General features: G+C 46.4%; 1 protein-coding gene across 2 annotated transcripts in view; it reads right to left on the bottom strand.

Annotated features, from left to right (window-relative positions):
• LOC121552925 (transcription factor HIVEP2-like) overlaps nt 1-21,857 on the bottom strand; it is a 93,538-nt gene that overhangs the window by 58,634 nt on the left and 13,047 nt on the right. The window lies entirely within an intron of this gene.

Genomic DNA, 21,857 nt, shown 5'->3' on the forward strand with positions numbered 1-21,857 from the left:
GTTCCTATCCAATAACAATGGACAAAAGGGTCCTATCTTGTCAGCCTTGTCAGCAGGTGGCCAAGGACAACACCCACGCCATAGGCCTCTCAGTTCTTCCAACTCACGAGTTCTTGCTCTGAGGACACACACACACACAAACACACACACACACACACATCATCACTGTTAAACACACACACACACACACACATCATCACTGTTAAACACACACACACACACACACACAAAAATCCCCTCTCTTAGGCTGAACATTTGAAGACAGAGAACCCGACTCAGAGCCAATGCAACAGTGACAGTAGCCTGGAGGTGACCTCGCCCAACTCATCAGGACCAATCAGAAGATCAGAACTACTAGATTGAACCTACTTCATTTATTGCATAAAATGTCTGCACACAATGTTTCGGGGCTCTCTTCAGATAATAATAATAATAATAATAATAATAATATGCCATTTAGCAGACGCTTTTATCCAAAGCGACTTACAGTCATGCGTGCATACATTTTTGTGTATGGGTGGTCCCGGGGATCGAACCCACTACCTTGGCGTTACAAGCACCATGCTCTACCAGCTGAGCTACAGAAAGTGGATACTCATGGATGCGCATTGCAATTGTAAAATGTCAACACAATTGGAGACACCACGTCATTTTTGGAGACATGTTATTGACAGTAAACTATTGTAGATGCGACTGCTAACTAAATAAAACATTTTAGCTGGCTAGCTAATCATCTTAGCTAAATGTGGGGCAAACAATTCAGTTATTTACCGTTAATTTGAGGGATTGGGGTGAAATAAATCGAGTTACATAGTGATACTTTACGATATACTGTATTGACAATATCGCTAATATTTTAGCGCTAGTTGGCTGTACCTGCACCAAAACACCATTATTGTTCCTTCATAGCTTGTTCTCAATCTTTTCACATTGGGAGCCAATTAGTTTTCAGCACTTTTATTTCCATGACTGATCAAAACTCGTTCTCATGGCTTTCTGATCCCTCTGCAACAGACATATGGTGCGCAATAAAATCACAGTATCGAATCGCAATACGTATAGAATCATGAGACTCGCAATGCTGATGCATATATCTTATCGTGAGGTTCCTGGCAATTCCCAGCCCAAGTTCATTTGCCACAACAAATCTCTTCGCTAGCAAACGCTAATATTTTGGTAAGTGATGCAAATAGTGAACTATGTAGGGCCAGGATGTAAAATATATGTAGCTGCAGCAATTTCTCTTATCTGATATGGTAAGTAATGGGGCTTAATTTATAGCTCCCTAAGAGTTTGACGAACGGGTCCGTGAACGCGATTCCAGATATATTTACCTCTGAATAAACTGCCTTTATTACACCATATCCACATCCAGTAAACTTGTGATTATCAACACTAACCTCATCGTTGTGGCGGCGGACAGCTAGCCTGTATCCCTCGTCATCCAGTTGAGTGAGTGGCAATGTCTTTTTTCGTTCAGACCAATTTTTGGAAAATCCTCGGGTGTAGGACTTTCCGCCTTTAGTAGAAACCTGTTGAATTATTAAATTTGGTCTGGGAGGTCCTAATTGTTTCGTTGCCAATTTATCTTCATTTGTTCGCCGACAAAAAAGGAACTTCTTTCAAAGACACAATCGAGTTGGACTGAAGCCTAGCCATTTTGATAGTAGTAGTGAATTGATTGAGGCTGCTACCTGGTCTTTTCTTAGTTACGTTCATTCGTGGTTACGTTATGTATGACGAAAGCGCGTAAGTGCAAGCCCACAGACACCCATAGAGAATGTATTGAAAGCTTTGAAATGTGAAACAAATAGATTTTACATGACAGGCTATGAGAGACTTCTGGGCGATTTTCAACCTGACTGAAATCGCCCAAAAAACGGGCGGGCCATTTGAAGCACGACTTTAGCCTGATTTGACATTTAGTGGCTGTCAGATCAGACGTGAACACTGATAACTGCTGTTGCCGTGATATAATTTTTTATAAATTTATAATTTTTTAAAATAATTATTTATTTTTTTATTTTTTTATAATTGATTAGAAAAAAAATCCCTTCCTTTTCCCGTTTGGCAGTGCGTCGCCCATATCGCCCTATTGAACAAGCCGTCCCTGCTCTCTAATATGGTCATACATTTGGCAGGAGGTTAGGAAATGCAGCTCACTTTCCACTGTGGACAGTGGGCATGTATCTTGTCTTCTATTGAGTCCAGATAGCATTCCAATTTGCTTTGTTTTTTGGTTGATTCTTTACAGTGTGTCAAATAGTTATCTTTTTGCCTTCTCATAATTTGGTTGGGTATTATTGTGTTGCTGTCCTGGGGCTCTGTGGGGTCTGTTCGTGTTTGTGAACAGAGCACCAGAACCAGCTGGCTGAGGGGACTCTTCTCTAGGTTAATCTCTCTGAGGGCTTTGTGATGGAATGTGTGAGCATTGCTTCCTTTTAGGTGGTTGTAGAATTTAACAGCTCTTTTCTGGATTTTGATAACTAGCGGGTACAGTCCTAATTCTGCTCTGCATGCATTGTTTGGGGTTTTGCGTTGTACACAAAGTATATTTTTGCAGAATTCTGCATGCAGAGTATCAATTGGGTGTTTGTCCCATTTAGTGAATTATTGGTTGGTGAGTGGACCCCAGACTTCACAATCATAGAGTGCAATGGGTTCTATAACTGACTTAGCCAGATCCTAATTGGGATATCGAGTTTTATGTTCCTTTTGAAGGCATAGAAGGCCCTTCTTGCCTTGTCTCGAGATCGTTCACAGCCTTGTGGAAGTTACCTGTGGTGTTGATGTTTAGGCAGAGGTAGGCATAATTATTTGTGTGCTCTAGGGCAACGGTGTCTAAATAGAATTAGTATTTGTTGTCCTGGCAACTGGACCTTTTTTGGAACACCATTATTTTTGTCTTACTGAGATGCACCGTCAGGGCCCAGGTCTGACAGAATCTGCACCACATTTAACCATGGCAAGGTGACGGGAATATGGCAGAATACAAACAGTGTAGCTACTCACTCCGCAAAGCAATTCAACTGGCAAAACATCAGCATAGAGACAAAGTGGAGTCCCAATTCAACGGCTCAGACACGAGATGTATGTGGCAGGGTCTACAGACAATCACGGACTACAAAAGGAAAACCAGCCACGTCGCCGACACCGAAGTCTCGCTTCCAGACAAGCTAAACACCTTCTTCGCCCGCTTTGAGGATAACACAGTGCCACCGACGAGGCCCACTACCAAAGACTGTGGCCTCTCCTTCTCCGTGGCTGACGTGAGTAAAACATTTAAACGTGTTAACCCCCACAAGGCTGCCGGCCCAGACGGCATCCCTAGCCGCGTCCTCAGAGCATGGGCAGACCAGCTGGCTGGTGTGTTTACGGACATATTCAATCTCTCCCTTTCCCAGTCTGCTGTTCCCACATGCTTCAAGATGGCCACCATTGTTCCTGTACCCAAGAAAGCAAAGGTAATTGAACTAAATGACTATCTCCCCGTAGCACTCACCTCTGTCATCATGAAGTGCTTTGAGAGACTGGTCAAGGATCATATCACCTCTACCTTACCTGTCACCCTAGACCCACTTCAATTTGCTTACCGCCCCAATAGATCCACAGACGACGCAATCGCCATCACACTGCACACTGCCCTATCCCATCTGGACAAGAGGAATACCTATGTAAGAATGTTGTTCATTGACTATAGCTCAGCATTCAACACCATAGTACCCTCCAAGCTCATCATTAAGCTCGAGGCCCTGGGTCTGAACCCCGCCCTGTGCAACTGGGTCCTGGACTTCCTGACGGGCCGCCCCCCCAGGTGGTGAAGGTAGGAAACAGCATCTCCACTTCACTGATCCTCAACACTGGGGCTCCACAAGCGTGTGTGCTCAGCCCCTTCCTGTACTCCCTGTTCACCCATGACTGCGTGGCCAAGCACGCCTCCAACTCAATCATCAAGTTTGCATACGACACAACAGTGGTAGGCTTGATTACCAAAAATGACGAGACCGCCTACTGGGAGGAGGTGAGGGCTCTGGGAGTGTGGTGCCAGGAAAATAACCTCTCACTCAACATCAACAAAACAAAGGAGATGATCGTGGACTTCAGGAAACAGCAGAGGGTGCACCCACCTATCCACATCGATGGGACTACAGTGGAGAAGGTGAAATGCTTCAAGTTCCTTGGCGTACACATCACTTGGCACCTAAAACCCTCACAAACTTTTACAGATGCACAATTGAGAGCATCCTGTCGGGCTGTATCACCGCCTGGTACGGCAACTGCACCGCCCGCAATCGCAGGGCTCTCCAGAGGGTGGTGCGGTCTGCCGAACGCATTACCGGGGGCAAACTACCCACCCTCCAAGACACCTACAGCACCCAATGTCACAGGAAGGCCAAAAAGATCATTAAGGACATCAACCACCCGAGCCACTGCCTGTTCACCCTGCTATCATCCAGAAGGCGAGGTCAGTACAGGTGCATCAAAGCTGGGACCGAGAGAATGAAAAACAGCTTCTATCTCAAGGCCATCAGACTTTTAAATAGGCATCACTAGCACATTAGAGGCTGCTGCTGCCTATTGAAATCACTGGCCACTTTAAGAAATGGAACACTAGTCACTTTAATAATGTTTACATATCTTGCACTACTCATCTCATATGTATATACTGTATTCTATTCTATAATATTCTACTGTATCTTAGTCCATGCCGCTCTGTCATTGCTTGTCCGTATACAGTGGATATAAAAAGTCTACACACCCCTGTTAAAATGCCAGGTTTTTGTGATGTAAAAGCATGAGACAAAGATAAATCATGTCAGAACTTTTTCCACTGTTAATGTGACCTATAATGTGAACAGTTCAATTGAAAAACAAACTGAAATCTTTGAGGGGGAAAAATGAAAAATAAAAATCTTACAATAACCTGGTTGCATAAATGTGCACACCCTCTTATACAGTGGGGGAAAAAAAGTATTTAGTCAGCCACCAATTGTGCAAGTTCTCCCACTTAAAAAGATGAGAGAGGCCTGTAATTTTCATCATAGGTACACGTCAACTAAGACAGACAAATTGAGGGAAAAAAATCCAAAAAATCACATTGTAGGATTTTTTATGAATTTATTTGCAAATTAGCAAGATTTCTGGCTCTCACAGACCTGTAACTTCTTCTTTAAGAGGCTCCTCTGTCCTCCACTCGTTACCTGTATTAATGGCACCTGTTTGAACTTGTTATCAGTATAAAAGACACCTGTCCACAACCTCAAACAGTCACACTCCAAACTCCACTATGGCCAAGACCAAAGAGCTGTCAAAGGACACCAGAAACAAAATTGTAGACCTGCACCAGGCTGGGAAGACTGAATCTGCAATAGGTAAGCAGCTTGGTTTGAAGAAATCAACTGTGGGAGCAATTATTAGGAAATGGAAGACATACAAGACCACTGATAATCTCCCTTGATCTGGGGCTCCACGCAAGAACTCACCCCGTGGGGTCAAAATGATCACAAGAACGGTGAGCAAAAATCCCAGAACCAGACGGGGGGACCTAGTGAATGACCTGCAGAGAGCTGGGACCAAAGTAACAAAGCCTACCATCAGTAACACACTACGCCGCCAGCGACTCAAATCCTGCAGTGCCAGACGTGTCCCCCTGCTTAAGCCAGTACATGTCCAGGCCCGTCTGAAGTTTGCTAGAGTGCATTTGGATGATCCAGAAGAGGATTGGGAGAATGTCATATGGTCAGATGAAACCAAAATAGAACTTTTTGGTAAAAACTCAACTCGTCGTGTTTGGAGGACAAAGAATGCTGAGTTGCATCCAAAAAACGCCATACCTACTGTGAAGAATGGGGGTGGAAACATCATGCTTTGGGGCTGTTTTTCTGCAAATGGACCAGGATGACTGATCCGTGTAAAGGAAAGAATGAATGGGGCCATGTATCGTGAGATTTTGAGTGAAAACCTCCTTCCATCAGCAAGGGCATTGAAGATGAAACGTGGCTGGGTCTTTCAGCATGACAATGATCCCAAACACACCGCCAGGGCAACGAAGGAGTGGCTTCGTAAGAAGCATTTCAAGGTCCTGGAGTGGCCTAGCCAGTCTCCAGATCTCAACCCCATAGAAAATCTTTGGAGGGAGTTGAAAGTCCGTGTTGCCCAGCGACAGCCCCAAAACATCACTGCTCTAGAGGAGATCTGCATGGAGGAATGGGCCAAAATACCAGCAACAGTGTGTGAAAACCTTGTGAAGACATTTGACCTGTGTCATTGCCAACAAAGGGTATATAACAAAGTATTGAGAAACTTTTGTTATTGACCAAATACTTATTTTCCACCATAATTTGCAAATAAATTCATTAAAAATCCTACAATGTGATTTTCTGGAAAACATTTTCTCATTTTGTCTGTCATAGTTGACGTGTACCTATGATGAAAATTACAGGCCTCTCTCATCTTTTTAAGTGGGAGAACTTGCACAATTGGTGGCTGACTAAATACTTTTTTCCCCCACTGTATATGTTTGTGTTCTTGGTTCTTTGTTATATGGCCAAAAAGAATGGAGAAGTGGTTTATCCACACATCTCCATTTCTGGATAGAAGTTTCTCCATTTCTGATTCTATGGATTCTTCAATCACATTGAGCTGTTTTCTGACATGCTGTTCCTTCTTTTTTCTTAGTGTATTTCTGTATTGTTTTAGTGTTTCCCCATAGTGAAGGCGTAAGCTAAACCATTTCTCATTGTTGTTCATTTTCTTAGGTTTGCTGCTTGATATGTTTGATATGTTAGCTGATAGGTCAAATATACTGTTCAGGCTTCCTACTGCTAAGTTTACACTTATAGACTGTGGGTTGAGGTTGGTGATAAAGTAGTCTACAGTACTACTGCCAAGAGATTAGCTATAGGTGTACCTACCGTAGGAGTCCCCTCGAAGCCTACCATTGACTATGTACAGACCCAGCGTGAGACAGAACAGCAGGAGTTGTGACCCGTTTTTTTTTGGTTGTTTTGTTGTAGTTGTGTCTAGGGGGGCATATTGGGAAGGCAAATTAGTATACCCCTGAGTCGCACTACCAGCTCTCTGTAACCTAGAGGGCAACCGCTGGCTGGCTGGCTCTCTCTATCTCTCTCTCTCTCTCTCTCTCTCTCTCTCTCTCTCGCTCTCTCTCTCACTCTCTCTCTCTCTCGTGGCAGGCCAGGAAGCCAGCCGGCCAGCCAGCACACTACACACACTATATTCGATGAACACATGTACTGCTGTGCATGCTCTCAACACACATCATATTGGAGCATAAAGACTTGATGACTGAAGAGCATGATCCACCATCAGAAATGTCGATACTGCAGGACCAATATGACCAAGCAGTTCAATTGTAATACACTGAATGAAACAATTAGCTCCCAGCCCAGTGATTGATCCCATGGCTGTCTGATGGATGTGTAAACAGAGCTGTTAGCTAACATAAATGGAGTGCCATGCTGAATAAAGGAGACACAGTCAATGAGTTGAGCTACAACATCCTGTATCTAACTGGTCTGATAATGGAATCCCAGTACATGGCATCAACTTCCAGCCCACACGTTCCTCTTTGTCTCTACAGCCATCCAACAAGCTGATCAACATCAATGACATTGACTTGAGGGAAGTGTTTGGCCCCAATGTCACCTCAAGGATAAATCCCCATTAGAATTCTTTGGGAGAAAGAACTAACCTAATCCTAATTTAGGAAGCCTCTGTGGGAATCTTCTCACCTCGGAACAAAATGACCTGTCGATTCTGGATGTGATCCCTTTTCCTCACTTTTCCCACACACTCCTAATGAGGTCCTGCCTGCTTTTTCCCGCTCACTGTGCACTGCCAAGGCAGGCACCGGGCCCTTAGCCCCGGTTGTAAAAATGTATTGTTTCGGGAAGTAACATGACTCACTAATTTATTTAGGAATTTCTCAGACAAATCAACAAGCTTTGTGAGCTTATCCTGGCTGGCAAACAACAACACCTATAATGGGAGGATTTATAGAGTTCTATTAAACTATGGGAGCGGCTAGATATCTGTGACTGTTGATGTTGTGATTTGATCTGTGTATATTACCAATTCCTATATAACAGCAAAGAGAGTGTGTGTAATCCTGGCCAGTGTAAAGAATGGTGTGTGACTATTTACAACCTTGTCGTGCTCCCGAGTGGCACAGTGATCTAAGGCACTGCATCTCAGTGCTAGAGGCGTCACTACAGACCCTGGTTCGATTCCAGGCTGTATCACAACCGGCCGTGATTGGGAGTCCAATAGGGCGGCGCACAATTGGCCCAGTGTCGGCCGGGGTAGGCCGTCATTGTAAATAAGAATTTGTTCTTAACTGACTTGCCTAGTTAAATAAAAAACATGGATGCCATTGCATTGTTGAAGGGGCTATTGTATTGGCAGGGTCATCCCATCAACTGTAATGAAAAAACTATGCAGATGGTACAATAATAACACATATCACCATGGTCACAGTAAGACATGTTTTATAAAGACCAGAAACTATAAAATAACTCAAGATTATTTTCTTCATTTCAAAGCAAAAAAATTAACACAGGCCTGTGCAAAGAACACCTAGAGCCTCTGGCAATGTATTTGTAGAGAGCACAACTTCCACAACATAATGTAGCTTATTCACAGTGGAGGACAACAATACTACAAAACCTTTTTCTACGTGAATTTAGTACGTATATGAATGTATTCTCGATGATGAACATGGATAAGGTGGGACACAAATGAATTTGCAAAGAAAAGGTGGTGCTACAAATAGATACAGTACATTCAAATAATAGACAACAACATTCAAATAATAGACAACAACATTCAAATAATAGATAACAACATTCAAATATGGTAACCTTCTTTCATCATCTTTACAGCAGGAGGATTACATATACTGCAATCATCCCACATTTATACAATCTATCAATAGCACCCTAAACATACTGCCTGTAGAGAATACTGCACTAGACACCATTAGCACCCCAGTCTCTGAGACGCTGCCTCTATAAATGACCCCAGGTAAAGTAACTTCTCCCCTCCCTGTCAAACTCTGGAAGCAGAGTTGACCTTTTGCCTCCTATCTGACTTGACAGCGCAGGTCTACGAGCGGGGCACCACCATAAAGCAGCACTCTCGCTGCAATATTCAGCATAAAATATGCAACCCTTATATAATGCATCAATGGGCAAAGTCTGGGCTCAGCCATGCTGTGTTCTACAGCTAATTAAGCGATCCGCGCAAAGCAAAACAGAGCAGGGGGAGCTGCTAATTTTAGGTCCTTCCCTGAGCCCATCTGAGAAACAGGAGGCTGGGAAGCAGCGGGAGGCTCCGGAGCTAACGCAACCAAGTGGCTCGAAGGCGGGGGAGATGCGGGTGGATGGGGGAGAGATGGGAGAGATGGGAGAGAAGGGAGGATGGGGGAGAGGAGGCGGGTGGGGTTCGCTAAAAAGCCCATATGACATCAGTCAGAGTGAGAGTGGGAGTAAAACAAAGACCTGTCAGGAGGGGGAGAGAGGAGGAGAGGAGACACTGGCACCCCAGCCAGCTTCACACAGTCACAAACTCAGTCACAGAGTCACACAGAGAGCAGCATCCATGAGGTCACATGATTAGTACCAACACACTTCCAGCCCTGTGCAGCCCCTCCAATACTTGTCAGTTTGCACACACAGTCACACCCCTCTCTCTTTCTCCCTCTCTCGTGTGCCAATAGTGAAAACCGAGAGAAACAGCCTCCCTGGAAGGTTTCTGTCAGCAAGACCAGAGGGGGAGGGAGAGCAAGAGAGAAAGCTAGTAGGTCCCCAGTACAACAGAGCAGGCAGACCCAGGTTTCATCAGCGGAGAGCCCAGATCTGTCCCAGGTCAGTCCCAGCAAATGAAATCAATCTGCCTCTCTGGCCTCCCTGCCTGCTGCTGGGCCTTCCTCAGATCGGATGTGTGTTTATTAAGATCACTAACATTGATAGAGTCCTCTGCAAGCACCGAACCACATGGGTAACACCAGCCAGGCAGCCACACTGATTCCCTCATCTGTATCCTGGAGCGGATCCTTCCCTCCTCCTCAGCTGGTTCACTGGTGTAACCTAATAAGTTCAACACTAACATAACATCTTCAACTCCAACAGTTAGTCACCTATACAGTAGAAACACATAGTGGTATCAGCCTCATACTCAAGGCTAGTGTAGAAGTAAATCACCCCACAAGGCCAGAAATTAAGGAGAAGTCATGTGTGGGAGCTAACAGAGCGGAAACATTATTATGCAACGAACATGGAGCGGTTTGTGTGGAGACAAGAGCAGTCAGAAAGAGAGATGGGGAGAGGCTGGGGAAAACAGGCATATGTGAGGAGTACTAAAGAAGGATGAAGGACACATGCCTCCGGCTAGATCCTTCTCTTGGGGTGTCGCTGAACAATGACATTTAAACACTGTTCAATTCAACTGGCGGATTGGCAAGCATCCGGCCCCACTCTCACCCCTCACTCTCTCAACCCTATCTTTAACAAGGTTTCAACAGCCTGGCTGTAGCTCAACAGCGGTGCTAGTCTGTGTGAGAGGCTGACAAAAATCTCTCAGACAGGCAGTCCCAGCATAAATAAATGTATGTTGCCTAAAAAAAGCCAGAGAATAAATGTGGCAACCTTTCACAGGACTACAGTCTCGATTAGCATCGGAATGCACTGCTTCAATATTTATACATCCCACAAACTTGCCAGAGCAGCTTTTTGGGTCTCTGCTCGGGAGAGAAAACCCCCCGAAATGATTGCTTTCCATACAGTGGCACATCAAACACCTATGCTATAAAATGAAACTACAGGGACTCCCTTTCAAAACCAAATAATATTTATGCAGTCCTCTAGATGTAACACACTGTAAAACATTGTTTATTTTCAAACTCTCTCTGCTTAATCTTTTTACAGTACTTTTTACATTGCAATATTTCAAATGCAAAAAAACTAGAACTTTTATTATTTTAGCAAGTAAAATAATACATTGGCCTACTTCATACTATATAGTACACCAATATACTGTACAGACTTATTTCCCAACTGGAAAGTAGCAAATTCAGTGGGGCCGCTCATACGTTCAGTAGTACAGCATCTTTCCAGCGCTATGCTACCCAGTAGGCATGGATACTCAGGCCTCACTGTTGACCTCAATTACTCCTCATTGACTTAGAACAGAGCTGATCCCAGCACTATTCATTCTACAGTAGCTGTCAGTGACACAGGTATTCCCAGGGATGAACTGACTAGTTCCCTGTCTCCTGACTTTGATAGTCATTCTATGGAGGGAGGGGTAAACTGAGGAGCACAGCACAGAGAGATGAAGGGCATTCTTCTTATCCATGCCATGCACACGAGCCCGGGCGCTGTACTGTAAAACATGTTACTCCTCAGTATTGCACCTCCCATCAGTCGGCATTGTGTATGAACTAGCATGTCACTACAGACAGAGCCGTTAGCTCGGCGAGAAGTGTGTAGCATGCCACAGCATAGAAGACAGAACTGCAGTCTTGAGCCTTCAGTCAGAGAGAATGCTTAAATTAGATGCTTAGGAGTTGAGTAACAATGTCAGCTTCTGTGGATCTGCAAACTGACAGAAATCAGATAAAATATAAACTTCCTGCTTAGCTACCGGTGCATACCTGCCTGCCAAGACACAGCCACTACACAGCCCCTACACAGTCCCTACACGACTAGTAGCTATGTGAGCTACTTTTATTGGAAATGTTTTGAAATCGCAGACACACAACCTGCTTGCTGTGGCCAAGTTGTAGGGTGTGTGAATGTGTGTGTGTTTGTGTGTGTGTGTGTGTGTGCGTGCATGCATGCACTGGTGTAGATTGAGTGATGCATTTGCAACACTATGTTTTATTTGAGACGTGCTCAGAATAAGTGGTGGTAAAACAAATATTTAGAGGTTCCACAAATATTATCTTTCTTCCCTCCATAGGTGTGCTTATTCCCTGATTTATTCTGCTGTGTCGTGCAGTGGGCTCAGACTGGAGAGGAGAAGACAGGAGGGGAGAGGAGGATACAGGAGGGGAGAGGAGAAGACAGGAGGGGAGATGAGAAGACAGGAAGGGAGAGGAGAAGACAGGAAGGGAGAGGAGAAGACAGGAGGGGAGAGGATGATACAGGAGGGTTGAGGAGAATACAGGAGGGGAGAGGAGGAGACAGGAAGGGAGAGGAGAAGACAGGAGGGGAGAGGATGATACAGGAGGATTGAGGAGAATACAGGCGGGGAGAGGAGGATACAGGAGGGGAGAGAGGATGCAGGAGGGGAGAGGAGGAGACAGGAAGGGAGAGGAGGATACAGGAGGAGTGAGGAGAAGACAGGAGGGTAGAGGAGGAGACAGGAGGGGAGAGGAGGATACAGGAAGGGAGAGGAGGAGACAGGAGGGGAGAGGAGGAGACAGGAGGGGAGAGGTGGTGGTGTGTAGAGCAGGGTGTCGGCACTGCCAGGTTGCTAACCATACGCAGCGTGAACTGCTGGGAGCACTAGAGACCTGACACAGAGGCAGCTCACACTTCCCTTCTTCAGCCCACCTAAATAAGATGTGAGTGTGTGTGTGTTGTGGGGTGTGCATTCATGTGTCTGTTTAGAGAGGAGCAGGGTGCAGCACTGGCAGCACGGTCGTCACTGGAGGCAGGTGACTGGTTGGGAGGAAGTGATGATTTCCACAACTGTCCGAATATGTCCCTTGCACTATTCAACCTATTTAGATAGAAAGGGAATTTAAGCTATAACATCTCCATTGAAGTGCAGGTTCAATACTAATGCCCAGACTAGTTTATAAATACACTATGAAAAACATAGGCCCCCATATCTGGGCCTCATAGCATCTGACAGCCAAGAAAACATACAGTACATGTCAGAAAATGTGTGGTGACATGCCTGTCTGAATGGTACTCACCAAGACAGAACAGAGTGCTAATGACTTCAATGCTAAACAAGACTTGACAAACAAAGCGCGCTAAAAACACACAGACACCGTATACACTGATAGCTGCCTGGCTTTCATGTTCATATCTAGTTCATGCTCAAAAAGAGGTTGAATATCAGGCTGATGGTGTTGTCTGGAGCTCTCAGTGAAATAGTATCTGTGTTCGTAAAGTGTTACTGCCACGCGTAGTACCCTTGTCAGACTGCGCTGATCGGATTTCAGGTGGCAACAAAACGACACAATTTTTACTATGTCAAACGGGAACACAGTGAAGAGCATTTAAACAAATACATCACAACACTCTTTTAGATGTTTTCTCGCCTCACCAGTTAAAAGGATCGAGGACACAAAGAAGAGCCTGAGAGCGGAGCTAGACATTCTGACACGTGCAGAGAAAATCAACCATTTTCTTTAAGCTAATATTGTCTTTGTGGAGTCGCTGCGCGCTGACAGGATGAGGAAGAGGATCAATGTTTACAGACAGATCGCTAGGGCTTTGAAGGGGAGGGAGGGATGGGTTGTATTCATCAAGACCTCTGACACTGCGTTTCACAGCAGACTCGGTGCTGAAGACGTCTGAAGACTGCCAGCCCTGTGATCAAGGGCCTGGCTCTGGATGGATGGTAACACACACGCACACACACACACACACACACACACACACACACACACACACACACACTGGCGGCAAAGCAACCTCTCCAGGCTAGAGGGAGACTCAGCTATAATCACATGCAAAGACACACATATCTTACATATAACTTATCAAAAGCACCCATCGAGATTAACTTTGGGATTTCACTAATAAAAGTTATAATATTGGCCCACTTAGTCAATTCTTGTTGTCTGTTTGCGTAATGTTTGAACATCAAAATTCAGCATTCAAAAAACAATTTGGGGGTCATTACAAATTCATTACGACTTTGGTGCTGAAGGGATTTCTCTTTAATAACCTGGCTGCCTGTGATTGGAGCTGGTCGCTGGTCGCTAGCTAGCACTGGCTAATCCTGAGGGCTAATGGAGAAACCCAATCCCCTGCCACACTCATCCCACACGTCAATATGAGGAGCTCCGCTGTGGGTTGAAGAGGGTACTATATTAGAGCCAGAAAAAGAGGCTGGAGGCTGGGGGAGAGAGTATGAGAGAGCATGTATACACACATACACACTTGCACACACACATGCAAGCAGGCACACACGGAAAGAGCAGAGGGATGATTCTGCTGGGTCTGTACACTGGCTAACTTCTCTGCTAGCACTTTATAAGGTTTGACGTGTTGTTGCCATGTGAGCTAAACCAGGCCCTGAGTTTCAGGATGTTTTAGCTCTCACTGTCTTAGCATGGCTGCTACAGTATTTATGCTCCATTGAGGAAGTTTTATTTGTCACATGCTTCGTAGACTACAGGTATAGACTAACAGTGAAATGCTTACTTATGGGTCCTTTTCCAACATCCTTAAAGATACATTTGTAAGAAGAAAAAGTTGTGAAGGACTTGTGACTGGGCTGATGTGCCTCACCTCAGACATCAATCTCAGGACATCGGTTGTCTTTCAGCGCAGTGCTGCCTGGATGGATACAGACAAGGTTGTAAACATTGTGACAAAACGCTGCAAGGTGAGAGACAGCTCTATCTATCTGAGAACAAAACATTGTATTTTTCGATCTCATAAGACTGAGACCTGTCCGTCAACTTCTGATGATGTCATTCAATTACTTACAGTAAGTGTACCATCTTCAGACTGTAGTGTCAATCTGCTTGTTAGCTACCTCACATCTTCCTAGCTATTGACCTCTTTTCACTTCCCCCCAAATGAAAACAAACATCTTGGTCTGTAAGGAGTGCTTCAGGCTGAGTGGCCAACTCTGGCTAATCAAATACTGTGATGCATCCATCGGTCCTGCCTCTGATTGCAGAGTGGATGAGTGTCATCACCGTCACCCCATCGTCCCATCATTGGAGTCAATAAAGAGAAGAGACAATGTCTGTCCGGCTTTCATGTCTCTCTACTCTCTCCCTTCTCTGGTTAATGCAGTGAAAGCAATCTGAATGAGGATGAACAGCAAGGGGTCCGCTAATGGCAGACAGGCCAGATTAAGAGATGGAGGGAGAGGAAGTGACAATATGGTAATGTCAGAGGGGCTCTATCCATCTCCTCAGCAGGCAGCACCACTGTGTAGGGCTCTCACACATGCACGCACACACACACATACAATCATAAACACATGCGCACACACACATTCACATACGCACACATGGCACATGGGTGGCCTGACACACTCCATGTGTCCATGTAAAGGACTAAGGGCTCAATCATGTGCTGAGAAGAAAAGGATAGCCTTCCAGAAGGACAGATGGACGGACGGACAGACAGACAGACAGACAGACAGACAGGAAGTGGTGACAATGGAAGGTGGGTGTCAGTCACTAGCCCAAGAGTATGGCAAACCTACCATCATACTGGGCAGAAAACTGTTTTTTTCTCTCTCATGTCTGAAATTGGTCACCTGCGGATCTCTCCTTCTCTCTCTCTCTCTCTCTCTCTCTCTCTCTCTCTCTCTCTCTCTCTCTCAAATCATATAACTCTGTCAGTCCCCCACCCCTTCTCTCTTCCTCCTACTTCCGCCCGCCCGCACCCCCTCCCCTCCCTCTTGGTCCCCAGACATCCGTCGGCACGCAGCAAGCAGAGCGAGCAAGCTAGTGACACTCCTGCCATTTGCTCTTTTCAGAGCGTGGGCGTAGTGAAGGAGCGCTTTAGTCACCGCCTGGCACAGCTGCGGGCTCCGGGGCGACCAACTGGTGCTTCAGCAAGCTCACCACCTGTTCTGCCATGGCAAATGAGAAGGGGAAGGGGGGGGGGGGGGAGAGAGAGAGAAGAGAGAGCCTAACCCCCTCCACCCTCCCTTGCTTCCTTTTCTCTCTTCCAGAGACAACCCGTTTATTACCGGGGCAGCTTCCTCCACCAGCCTGTCTCCACATTCACCTCTCATGTTTGTCAGGAAGTGATGCTAACCGCTACAATAAACCCGGGGGGACATTGTATGACAGAGCAGTGAAACCACCCTAGTCTAATTCCTATCTGTCTACAGTAAGTCCCACATACTATCTGTGACCGTGCCATCTTGATCTTTGGCATGGAGCTCCGTGCAGTCAGGCTATTGGAGGAGGACCAAGAGAGGGAGGTTGGAGCACAGGGTTACAGGGAGGAACAGGTGTGAGAAGGGGATCCCTTTGTGTCCTCTACGTGGCAGGCAGGCAGGCAGGGGGACAGGGGGACAGAGAGAAGGGGGCTTAAGGGTGGGACTGACTGACTGACTGACTGACTGGGGGGAACAAAGACCCGCAGAGCGCAGAGGGCCATGCATCATCCCTAACCCTGGCTGGTGTCATGATCCCCTGAGCCAGCCTACTGTAGCTCATCATCCCTCTTTGGCCCAGTCAGTCACACCATGGGACTGTACCACCCAGACTGGCCAGGCTGTAGCGGTGGCTTATGGTAGAACTGTAGTGTACTGCACTAATGATGTAGGGGAGGTAAGGGGGAGGTAAGGGGGAGGCAGGGGGCAGGTCTGTGTTCCTGGGTGCAATCACTCCAGCCCTAATTAACCTCCCCTCCCTCTCTCATCAGGACCGACTGACCCACACCATTGGCCATGACTGCACGCTTCCCGAAACAGGAAGTACGCGTGGCTGCAGACGTGAGTTTGCGAGCGCATCATTTGCATGTGCGATGAAGAGGAAGAGGAAACGAAACAGCGCCTCATTATGCCTTTACTGTACTGAGCCCCAAACGCTGCTTTCCATGTGCTTTGACTACGGACACAAAGCCTGCCCAAGGACTTCTGGGTATTTACAGAAAATGGGAGCAAACAAACCGGTGCTCAGCGATGCTTCAATCCATTCTATTCAAATTCAAATGCTCTGTTATTTCCCCAGCACCAAAGAGAAATGGACCACCGTGTGTGTGTCTTTCTCTGTCTGTCTGTCTTTCTCTGTCTGTCTGTCTGTGTGTCTTTCTCTATCTGTCTGTCTGTCTTTCTCGGTCTGTCTGTCTTTCTCTGTCTGATCACTGGACACAGAGAGGAAGGACAAAACGAGGGTGACACAATACAACCTAGAGTTATGGGTTTGTGTGGGTGAATGGGTGTGGAGCTGTATTGATGTGAAGAGTATTTTTTTGTGAAACCAATTGCTTGAAAGCAGAGATAGTGTTAATGTGAGGGCTTGGGAATAAATGTGACTTTTAAGTGTATGTTTACAAACACAGTTAAATGACCTACATATGAGTCTATGTGAGCATGATTCTGTATGGTTATGATTTTGCCCCTAAATGTGTGCATGGTTGTGTGTGTGTGTGTGTGTGTGTGTTCCGCTCCGGATCTGACGAGACACCTGCACACACTCCGTAGACTAAAGCAGAGCTATTGTTCTAATTGAGAAAGCCTACACCGATGCAGGCGCAGCGTTTTGGCATGCTGCTGCCCCCGTGTACACCAGCATGAACACGCAAACAACAGCTAGCGCTGTGCTACAACATATTGACTCGCTCACCTATTCCCTGTCTGGGTTTCACCTTCATCAACACACAACACAATTAGTCAGCAGCAGCAGCCAGGATCCAGCTACAACCTCCTCACAGTAGCACAGCCATCAGTCTGGCCACTGCTCCTGACTCCTGGATGTAGCCATATCAATTCTTAATGTCTCCAATCAATAGAGAGGTAGAATGAGAAAGAGAGAGAGGGGGGACCGACAGAGGGAGGGAGGGAGAGAGAGGGAGAGAGAGACAGACAAAGGGAGGGAGGGAGAGAGAGAGCGGGGGAGAGGGAGAAAGAGACAGACAGACAGAGGGAGATATGGAGAGAGCGAGAGAGCGGGGGAGAGGGAGAGAGAGAGAGACAGAGGGAGATATGGAGAGAGAGAGAGAGAGAGAGAGAGCGAAAGAGAGAAGGAGAGATCAGCAGGTGACCAATTTCAGACATGAGAGAGAAAAAAAACAGTTTTCTGCCCAGTGAGATTTGTATGACGGTAGGTTTGCCATACTCTGGGGCTGCTGACTGACACCCACCTTCCATTGTCACCACTTCCTTTCTGTCTGTCTGTCTGTCTGTCTGTCTGTCTGTCTGTCTGTCTGTCCTCCTTCTAGAAGGTTATCCCTTTTCTTCTCAGCACATGATTGAGCCCTCAGTCCTTTAAGAGAAAGAGGACATGTTGCGGTTGTGAGTACCTACATGAGAGGCGGCCGCCGTGCACACACAGGCTAAGTGGGCGGGCAATCATGTGTGCCTTTATTCTTATCAGCCATATTTAGATCCCCCCGGGGGAGAGCATTTGGCCACAGCTGTTTCTCTTCTCCTCCCTCGTTCAGTGCCGTCCATACTGTTACACTCTCAATCTGATTCATTTAAGGACAAAGCGGCGCGCAGGGCGCCGATGGTTCCCATAGTAACAGAATATGTGTTTCTACTTTAGGGCTCTCTTTCTGTCTATTGTCTACCACGCTGGCAGCTTGAATCAAAGCGAACTCCAGGCTGACCAACAGTGCTCATTTATTTTTCTCTCCACTCATCTCCACTGTCCATGACAAGCTTTTGGAATCTCTGCTGTGGTTCATAAAGTGGCCAGCCATTTTCTTTCGCCACTTACGAATATGGCTGTGTGTTTCTCTTGGAGTGGACCCTTTCATTTTGGATGATTAGGGAGATAGATGGATGTTTAGGTGTATTGCAGTGATGCTGCTCCAAGCTATCTGTAGAGTGAAACCCTAACGACAGCTCAGCTTTGTGCTGGCTAGATTCCTGCTAGGCTTGGCTGTCCAGTGGAGGCCAGGGAGGGCCGTGGGGGCTCAGTACTGAGTAAGTGGGTTGCTGTAGTTGTGCCTGGTCACGTCATGGCTGTGCTATTCTGCCTGTTCTCCTCTCCTGCAGGGGCTCCTCATCACCATACGGTCAGAGGGGACACTGCAGCTTACCAGCGCTTCCATGCCTGGAGCTCTTACACACACAGGCACAACCACACACACAGGCATACACACACACACAAACAAACACACAGACATCAGACTCCAACTACGCCAGAGGTCTAATGTCTTACCCTATTTGCCTTACCCACACCTACTTCCCTAGAAAGTCTACGTGTATGGATTGTTAAATCACACCAACCCAACACGATGTACCTAGATGTGTTTGCTTCAGGGAGAGGGGAGATGATCTGAGCTTGTAGGGAGCTGACGGCTCATTATGGGGCTGAATTTAGCCCTGGTTGGGGGGGGGCAGTGTAGCTCCAGATCTTTCTCTGTATGTGAGCTAGCCCTGCCAGGTGTGAGTGTGCCTGAGCCCCAGCACGTTGGGAAGAATCCAGCCTCAGCTTTCCCTGGCAGCATTGACCTTTCCCCGGCCCGAGCCGAGGGCTGAAGATGGTGCTGCTGACAGAACCCCACTGCTTTCAGAGGTAGCTGAGCTGGCTGGGCCCATGCAGCGTGACTCACAGTGACAGCACAGAACTCAAGGGCATCGCGTGACTGGCCAGTGAGCTGAGCCACCTCCACCTCTGTATGCCTGCACGGCACCGGAGACAGGCACACATACACAATGTCAAATGTAGAGCAGAGAGGCCCTATCTGACCCAGCGCATGGTAGTCTGACCTTCTGCTACAGTAGCCACTCTCCTATGGGGATTCAACTTCACAGAAGATAGACTCTAGTCTACATACATGGGGGGTGGGGTGTTTCCTGTTGACTACCCAGCAAGCACCAGTGTGACTTAGATCCTCCCTCCCATGAGCCTCCTGGGTGCGTGGCTGGCTGGCTGGGCTGAGGTGACCTCAGGGCCAGAGTGGCTATGGTTGACTTGTAAGCATATAGCAGGCAGTTCCACTGGGAACAAGAAGCTGTGGACGGTAGGATGGTTCTTCAAGACCCGACTGTCACTAGTACAATGCAACCACTGTCTGTGAGTAAATATAACTTAGTGGTTAACTCTTACTGCTTGAAAACAAGAAGTCACTGGACAATAGACATAGGCATGGATAATGGACATAGGCATGGATAATGGACATAGGCATGGATAATGGACATAGGCATGGATAATGGACATAGGCATGGATAATCATTTGGCATAATAATATGAATGTTACCATGTATCAAGCCACTATTCATAAATTATAACGCATTAAGTTCACCACACTTCTGTGTGAGAGTCCATTGGTGCTCTGTGGGAGGGAGGGGTTATGGCGCTACACACCCGCAGGCAAGATTGTATAAATCATACATCCCTGTCGGTCTGTCTACACTGAAGACCCATGGAAACTATTTTCCATTGGACAGGACATGACCTAAATACAGAGAGCCTCCATAACCTGTTCCCGACTGACGTCCTCTCTCCCATGTCTTCCCTCCCAAAACCCCATGCATCCCACTCCACCAACAGCTTCAGTTGCACCACCAATATTCGCGATATTAAACTTTGACGCGCCCATGCTAACCTCTCCCGGCTTTTGACAGCTACTGCTGCTCAGCTGACTCACTGGCAGCCATTTTGGATCTCACAGTTTTCAAGGGGGTTGCATGCGTCTCCAATTAGCAGATGAAACAACAACCGGAGGGCTCTACTACAGTACTCTCCTGTCATGTTAGATAAATGGAGCTCAGCAGCACATAAACTCTGCATCATGACAGATCCCAAGTCAGAGAGAGACAAGATTACAAATTCCTTTTAACCTCCTGTAATGTGTGTAAACAGTAACCAAACCAGAGTTTACTACACACTACAGAACAAAACAAAACCATCGGTCCTCAAAAATAGAAAAAAAAATGTTCAACTAATAAACTGTGTCAAATTGTATTGAAAATATAGTAGTTGATAAGTTTTCAATAAAAATAATAATTTTAAGAAGTGGAAAGCTCTCCTTTTCAACAAGAAATCTCTTCCTTTTGTTGTTGAGCAGCTTGCCACACGACGTTGTGCAATTAGTGACAATCATCCCCGGCTGTGCACCCGTTACCCACCTACTCTGGTATTGCCAGGCTTGTCACCCCGGTTCGCAGCCACAGCAGCACTGACGCACCCCCTACACTCTCACTCCCACTTCCTCTGTGTGACGAGACGCTGACATTCACACACTAACGCTGACGGCCGTGTGGGGGGCACACACACATGCACACTCTCTCATCAGGTTGTGAAAGTTATCAGTGTTTTACATGTTTATTTCTGTCTGCAGCCACACCACACGCCTCTATCAGTCAAAAAGCTGAGGCGCATCCGGAACACACACCACCTCCACAACAACACACAACTAGGTACAAAGGGCAGTGGGAGGGAGAGAGAGAGCGAGAGAGGGCGAGAGAGAGCGAGAGAGCGAGAGAGAGCGAGTGCGAGCGAGAGAGAGAGCGAGAGAGAGCAAGAGAGAGAGAGCCAGAGAGAGCGAGAGAGAGAGAGAGAGAGAGAGAGGGGTGTCAGAGGAAAAGATAGTTAAAGTTGTCCTTCACAGAGCCAGTCTGTCACACAGGAACAGGATATGAAACGGGTGACTCTAGTGACAGAAGGCTCTTTAAACCTTTAAAGGCTACATTGCTGCACGTCGTCAACAGCACACATCATCTGACACAAGCTGTTTCTTTTATCAAGCCCATTGCATGGAAATATTTGCATCTTAATTAGTCTAGTTACAGGAACATAAGGGTTAACGGGGAAAAAAGCACACACAAAAAAAACATTTAACATTTTGGATATTATACCCTTGGCAAAAGATTATAACTGAGTCATTTGGTTAGCATGGTATTCAGCGCCGACATTGAGAATAATTATACAAAATGACTACATTACGCCTCATTCAACCCTATCTATCAGACACAGACAAAGGAACTGACATTTTAGCCCCTAATGA

The sequence above is a fragment of the Coregonus clupeaformis genome, chromosome 36 (genome assembly GCF_020615455.1).
Source record: "Coregonus clupeaformis isolate EN_2021a chromosome 36, ASM2061545v1, whole genome shotgun sequence".
NCBI classification, from domain to species: domain Eukaryota; kingdom Metazoa; phylum Chordata; class Actinopteri; order Salmoniformes; family Salmonidae; genus Coregonus; species Coregonus clupeaformis.